The 7,953-nt window shown below is 35.8% G+C and overlaps 1 long non-coding RNA gene across 3 annotated transcripts; it reads right to left on the reverse strand.

Moving 5' to 3' along the window:
• Window positions 1-1,916: 1,916 nt before the first annotated feature.
• Window positions 1,917-7,705, reverse strand: LOC147502890 (uncharacterized). 3 transcript variants are annotated; one of them, XR_015221837.1, is made up of 4 exons: window positions 7,626-7,705; window positions 5,096-5,230; window positions 2,571-2,778; window positions 1,917-2,398 (listed from the first exon to the last, which is right to left on the reverse strand). It is a non-coding gene; the product is annotated as an uncharacterized LOC147502890 (long non-coding RNA). The 3 variants fall into 3 exon arrangements; XR_015221839.1 differs by lacking the exon at window positions 7,626-7,705 and adding an exon at window positions 6,915-6,933; XR_015221838.1 differs by lacking the exon at window positions 7,626-7,705 and adding an exon at window positions 5,339-5,375.
• Between the last annotated feature and the right edge of the window lie 248 nt (window positions 7,706-7,953).

Below are 7,953 nucleotides of genomic sequence, written 5' to 3' on the forward strand. Positions count from 1 at the left end.
AATTATCCAACCATTCCGAAATATTCTAAGAGCTTTTAACATAATCACAAATGTTCAGAAATGGTAGTAGTAATTGACTGATTTATGCAGCCTCTTCAAACACCTGCCGAACCAATGGGACTGTGGGACTACTATTTTTTTTTTGAATCACATCACTTTCATTAGCATATAGCGAAAAGTTGATACAATTCAGACTGGACTGGTTAAAGCTGGACTTAACATACATAGGCACCTGCCCATCACAAGTTAACTGCATACTAGACTTGGCTGCATCAGCCAAAAGGTGGGCATGGTGAAGCAGCCTTCTAGGACAAAAAACACATTTACAAAAACTGAAAGTTGGTTTTAGAGCCACAGTTTCTAGCAAAAGACTCGGTAGACTCCAAGAGATATCAGAAGACACTCCATTGACCGCATTGACAACAACCTGGTTGTCAGAGCAAACCACCACCTTGCATAGATTAAGCTGAGAGGCCTGAAGCAAACTAAGCCTTAGAGCCTGCAACTCGACATCCTCTGCTGAATCTGCTGCGATGGGCCTGCTTTCTGCAATGAGAATTTCACCATTCCCACTATTAATAGTCTAGCCGACACCTGTTTTTTTTTGAAATAGGGTCAAAACCACCATCAGTAGCAAGCATGAAGAGAAGGGGAATGTGAGACTTAGGAATAAGATATTTGAGAGTGATAGAAGGCTTAACAGGTAAAATAGACCTACAGACCTGATTAAGAATGTGGTTAGGATTAAGATTCTTATAATTCGAGACAAAGACTATGTTATTTCTATCTATCCATATAGTATATGCTATGGTCACAAGAATCATAAGATTCTCTATAGTACAAGCCTTAGATCAACTATGAGTTATAATGCAGTTGAACACATCATATATAGTGAAGTGCCTATCCCAATTAGAAGTTAAGAGCCATAGAAAAAGCAAACCAGATTCTTTCACGGCATGAGCAGCTAAAGAGAGCATGCTCAAGAGTTTCAGAATGAGATAAACACCTTGGGCAAACATCTGAGTCACAACTGTGCCTATCAAACATAATTTTTTTTGTTGGCAGAATACCCCGCATGATTTTCCAAGCAAACAATTTGATACGATGTGGTACATTCAGCTTCCAGATTAGGTTCCAGACATTTTGTACATGAATCAAAGAGAGGGGGGCACCAGAAGTAGGTAGTTAGTTATAAAACCAATTATACGCGGATTTGACTGTAAACTTACCATTTTTTTCCAAAGACCATACCATCTTTTGATCCATATTAGAGGAGTGAATCTTTGTTTTTAGAATCTCAGCTTGAATATCCTTAGTAAAAAGGGATTGGAGCCGATCAATATTCTAAGAGTGGGTCACATTATCAATGAGATCAAAGACATACCTGATGTTATGATGCAACAGTGGTCGAGGACCAACCGGCCTTTTGCAAGGAATGGATGGTATCCAGTTCCCAAATGTCGATTCCTCAACCAAACTTTAGCTTTAGATTTAAGGAAGATTACATTTGGAAAATATTTTGCTTTTATAATTTTTACCCATAAAGAGTTAGTCTCAGTAATAAGCTTCCAACACAGCTTAGCTAACAGGGCCTTATGGTGTGTTTAAAACCTAATCCCTCCACATTTTTTTTTGCACAACAAGCATTCCAATTTAACAGGTGTATCTTGTGATTCCCAGCTCCCAGCCTCATTAACGCCCCCACCAGAAATTAGAGTTTAACATATCTAATTGATGACAAAGAGATTTTTGACTATCATGAACACATTTAGCGAAAAAGAGATCATCACGAGCATGCTGGATCAAATAACTGGGCAGTTATGTCGAGAACCTGCCTACCCAAAACTTTGCCTATGGGCTGTGGGACTACTATTAATTGACTATTATGAACACATCTAGCGAAAAAGCGATCATCATGAGCATGCTGGATCAAATAACAGAGGGTACTGTAGAGAACAGACGGAAAGAAAGAAGATCTGTCACACTAAGAAAGAAAAAGGATTTGTTTTGAAGCTACGCAAGACTGATGCATCCCAGGGAACCCAACAATTTTACTTGCATCCAGATTATAACTTCAGTTAATTAAAGTTTTAGATATGCTCAAAGTCGGACACCATCCAATTTGGAAAAAGGACCATTCAAAGATGTTAGGACTCGCTTTCGACGAGAGTTTTACTTGTGGGTGCTTTTTTATCTTTCCATCATACTGCCTAGTTGCAGGGGCACTCTTTGCAGTCCTAGTATTGCTCTATACTGCTTCTCCCCCACTTGAGTCATTATCCGTCTCTTCTTTATAGCTCTCAGTTTTCTCACTCGATTCATCTTCTATGGCCAGCATCATCCTGACATATTGAAATCCGCTCAGTTTTGCTTTGCTGGAATCCGGACAGCAACAAACCTGAACAAACAATATGAGTCTTAATCCTCCATTAACATTTGGGAAGAAAGGCATGCATATGCTCTATATAACATTGTTTAGATATAATATCAATATTAACAGCTGTGCAGCAGAACCTAATGCTAATTGCAAATATAACAAAACTGATATGATATAGAGGAAACCTGCCTACCTTTCTGTGGCGCTTTGCTAGCATCGTTCAGCTTTGACAAACAATATTGAAATTTTCTCAGTTTTGCTTTCTTGGAGTCTTAGTCTTTTCATTTGGGGAGAAATGTATGCATAAGCTCTATTTAGCAAGCTGACCAACAAGCTGGCTAATACATGACCAGAACTCACAAAATATTAAAAACCAACACAAGCAGCCAGACCACGCATTCCTACAAAGCAAACATGTATTACAGTTAGATTCATGTGGAAAGCTTCTATGGAGATACAATACCTTTAAAAGAAGTAAAGTAGTCCTGGTTACCAAGTTTAAGTGGTGCTCCCTTTCGATAAATATCTTAGTTTCCTAACTGCTAGTACCACCATTCCACCAGTATTACTACTGCCATCACCATTACCTATACTACTACAGTCCAGATTAGACCCGGTGTACGCTGGCCCATATCATGGCCTCTTCCAATTGATTCCTACTGGGTACAAAGTATGAATTAGATGACCACCCCAAAGTCTACTGTGCTTGCAATCCAATCACAAAACAATCTCTTACTCTTCAGAACCACCAACGGAAATATTTCATTATTCACCCTGGGGGAAAATTTCCTTGAAGTAGCAAAACAAGAAGTAAAACTAATAAAGGGTAGTAACAGAGAAAACTAACACTCATGAGGTTTAAGTTCTAGTTGTTCTAGCTTTCAAATGGCCTTTGTATGTTACCAGAACTTCTAAAAGAAATGCTGCGTAGATGAAAGGACAGTTTTGCTTGGGCAAGTTGACTCCAATCAGTCTTTTCACGTCCAACAAAAACAGGAATTCATAGATCGACTTAAGAAGCTTCTTATTTTTTTAAATAAGAAATATAGGAATTCAATGATTTTGGCTACCAAGAGAGCACCAACAAGAATAGAAGCCTCCGTAAGGTGAATTACCTTTGTTGGACGAGAAAGCAACGAATTGTTGGAGCAGGACAGGACCCATGTACATGAAACAAAGCCGAATAACTGCTAAGAAAGTAGTAGAAACAAAGTTTTTCCAGAAACACCGAAGGAGTGTTGTTAGAACTGGATGCATTGAGTTTTCGGATGGTTTAGGTCATTTGGATGCAAAGAGTTGTGAGATAACCTCTGCTCCATGATCGGGAGCAAGTGACGGAATTTCGTCAAGCCTGAAGGGGATTTGTAGCATTTTTCCAACAATGGATTCGACCAAAGCCACACAACTCTTGAGATTAAAGTAGCTGAAACGTAACCTGCCACATTTGATTTGCTCAGTAGAGGTTCTTTTTTAGTTTTGGGCTCTTTTTGGGGAGTCCTACTTGTACTTTTGGTTTCGATTCCTTTAACCTCCTTCTTGATCCTCCCATATTTCTCTTTCTATCAGTTGAAGTCTAGACTGTGGAAGTGTAGGTTGGGGGAAAGTAAAATATGTACCAGCCATATTAAAGTATTAGAAACACTTAAAACATGTTTAGTCCCTTTCTTTGTTTAAGGCACTAATCACCCACAAACAAAAAGTGTGATAGTTTGTCAATTATTATTTTCGTACTAAACATTCCACGAAAATACCTAACGCCAACGGTACTAAAAACCAGACTGACAGATACAAAATGTGAGAATTCAAGAGTGTTGCAAGTGCTTAAACGATCCTTTAGCTAGCACAATAATAGTATGAATCATTTAAAAATGTGTATAAGAGTTCAAATTGATTGCTTCCTGACAAGGTTGGGTGTCTTTTAAAATTTCTAGCTAAAAGTAACAGAGTATACATTGAATAAAATGCATGATATAAAACATATTATTGTTTCAAAAAATTTATTACTCGACTCTTTGCATAAAATGTATATTTTCCCCCGTTTTTCCCTTTAAAAAGGTAATGGTGTGCTGATTGCATGTGTTAACTTATACGAATATTACTTTGCATACAAGTATTTGTTAATCTTTATTACTTGCCAATCTACATTTTTCTTGGTAATATATTCTTTTTGTTTCTTAATTTTTTTTTATTTGTTTCCTTGACTCATTTTTCCAAAAGCCTCATTCGATTGGTATTAATTCCCTGGATTGACATGTTCTACAGAGTCCTACTTTAGTAGATATTGTCTTTTTCAGTAACTAATCTGTTTTTAAGGATTTCTTTTGTAATTGAAGGTACTTTTTCATTAGTTATCTTTTTGATGAGGGACTTCGATGAAAAATTTACTGAATCATTGTTGCAGTCTCCAGGGCTCTAGGTACAAACTTTATAATATAAAGATGGAGAAGAGATCAGAATAAGGGATGTGGAGGAGACCAGCGGCCCAATCCTTACACACCCTCCAGAGATGTCCACTTAAAACTCTAATACTCTATCAATGACTACCATGTACCGCTTCTTTATCAATATGTTAAATTGCAAAATTTCAGTACAAACTAAGATCAAACTGATGTTTAGATCTAACAACAAACAAGGTTTCTTTGGATATCAGTTCCTGATATTCCAAACTGTATGTCAATGATTGTCAACAATGCTATCTGCTCTGTTTAAGGAACTCACCTGATCAGGAGTTAGAAAAACTGATCCAGAAATGTTGCTTATCATATCCTCTTATGTTAAAGTTGCTGAAGACTTTTGATCATGAAACTTAGCTGCACTAAACGTCATGAGATTCAACAACTTCCTCTTGTGAACCTGAAATTGGACATAGACGTCTGGTATAAGTATCAAAGCTCACTTAGTCGCATGTCAATAGGGAAGAATATTTGAAATCATTATGTGATTTCGCACTGAACAAAATACTTAGACATGGTAGCACCTCCCTGTCTTGAGAAGGACTGCAATAGCAAAAAGGAATATCTCAATAAAAGGTTTAACATTGTCACCAAGTACGGTACGGGTTTAAAACGGTGTACTTGAAAAAAACTTAGTTCGTGTTTTAAACGGAACGTCTTGGGAAAAAAACGGAAAAAAAAACAAAAAGAGTAAAAAAACGTGGGGCATAAAAAACGGGTTTAAAAGCGGTAAAAGCGGGTTTAAAAGCATTATATAACGATATATCACGTAAAAAAAACGGTAAAAACCGATGATAAATAATATAATAGATAAAGAGTTTGATTTTCTATAAAAGTGGAAAAAAAATAGACACATAAAATAAAAATAATAATAATACAAATGAAAGAAAATTCAAATACATGAAAATATCAAATTATCATTACTCATCCAAATACTATAAGTTTTAGATTCAGTGCCAAAACACTACTCAAAATAAGATACTACTAATTACCAACCATAATGGCATAATTAAGTACTACAAATAAGTTAATAACTTTAAAATTTTCAATTAATTATTAATAGTCCAAAGCAAAATAGAACGGTCTCAATAAGTCAATCTAACGCCCACTCTTCAAAAAGGTAAACTCCAAAACCCTTTTCTTTTCTAGCGTTTAAAAAAAAAAAAAAGTTTTAAACGGGAGATTTTCAAAATCTCGGGTTTTAAACGTTTTTTAAGTTTAAAACGGGTTTAAAACGCGTTTTTTTTGAAAAACCCGGGTTTTAAACTAGAACCAGACGCCTTGGTAATATCTCGGGTTTTAAACGCGTTTTTTTCAAAAAAATGCCGTATTTGGTGACAATGAGGTTTAATATTTCTCTGATAAAAGGTTTGGGAGAAATGGAAGGATAGTGGGATACATCTTTTGGGATGTTTGTGTTCCGTTGGGAGGCTTTGCTTTGCATGTTGTAATTACTTCAGTTTTCTTGTGTTCTCTTTGTTGTTGTTGTTTTTTTTTTTTTTTTTTTTTTTGTTTTTTTTTCTTGCATTGTAATAAGTGATCTCATCCTAAACTCCCTTTGCCTCGATTTGGTACCGCTCTCGCAGCCCGCACCAAAACAGTGCTAATAAAAAATTCCATTTTACCGATAAAAGAAAATAAATAAATAAAATACATAAACAAATAAATAAATAATCGTTTCACATGAAGCGCTCAACCAAATGAACTTTCAAACATATTAGTAGCCAAATGCTATGTTAACTAAATTTTTTATTATTATACCATAAACAAGACAAGCTAGTATTACAAAACAACAGAACATTACAAAAAAGTTGTTCCATACCAAAACACACGACAAAGTACGTAAGCTATAGAAAAGTTTTCGAAAGTCCAATAAATCACACCAGAGATCTGAGAGGCATGTACACCTTTTAGAATGGTAGTCGAACGGGAAATAAGCAGATATGATATAACTAATAAACATCTAATGTGAGACTTCCAAACAACTCAACATATACAATGACACAGTCCCATAAATACATGCTCCCTAGTCATATTGGTTTTGATTTTATTCTTTGGGGACACCAATAAAGGTTAGCAATTACCATGATTGACAAGGAGTTTGGAGACACCAATAATTTCAAGTACCTACTTAAGGTGAATACGCGTCTTCGATTTATTGCCATTCAAAAAATACATAAATGCATAATTCAAAAAATAAAAATAAATAATAATTATTGCTATTGCTATTGCAGGTACAGATGAAGAGAAGAATGTAAAAAAGATAGCAGCTTACAAATAAAAAGTTGTTTAGATTGGTAAACTAGTTCACTCTTTCAACAAGAATAGAGTAAATCTCAAATGCGCGCACATTTTAAGAAGTACTATAAAAGGGATAAGGAACCAAGTATTGTTTCTCATGATATGCAATGCAAAATGACCTTCTATACATATAAGTAACCATGAACAACTCAAAATTATTTCTTTAGGACAATTAATATAATATCATAAACAAGATCCGCCAGTATTACAAAACATCACATTCAACCTGTTCCAACCAAAGCACAGTACGAAATAAGTGGGATGTAAAATAATTTCTGAAGTCCACCAAATCCAACCAGGAGAAACAAGAAGAATGTACTCAATTTAGAGAGGTAGTCAAACAGAAACAGGAAACAAGCAACCCACATAGTTAACCAGAAACAAAAGATGATAAGATGAAAATTGATAGTGAAGAAGAGATAATACTAGTTAACCATAACCGCACTATTTCAAGAAACAACTAGTTAGCCACATAGTAAAATCGAGCACATCACCTTTAGCACAGCCTTTTGGCAGGCGCTTGAGAAGCATCTCCATTTCTTTAGAATTTGGTCCACCTTCCACAAGCAAGTCTGTTTGGGTAGGAATTCACCCAGACACACTATTGAATCTGCAAGGGGAGATGTTGTATAAAGAATGAGACTATGCCTTAATGGCTGCCTCCGTATCTAGAATATGTATCCAGAATCAAGTCTCTAAAAACGTAGTTCTTTGTTAAGTGAAGAGTCCTATTTATAGAAATAGAAAATAAGAGTCCTGACAAGGACTCTTACTAGATAGGACTGGTTAATTGAACATGACCGGCTCAGGTGACTGACTGGG

The sequence above is a fragment of the Coptis chinensis genome, chromosome 4, assembly GCF_015680905.1.
Source record: "Coptis chinensis isolate HL-2020 chromosome 4, ASM1568090v1, whole genome shotgun sequence".
Lineage (NCBI taxonomy): Eukaryota > Viridiplantae > Streptophyta > Magnoliopsida > Ranunculales > Ranunculaceae > Coptis > Coptis chinensis.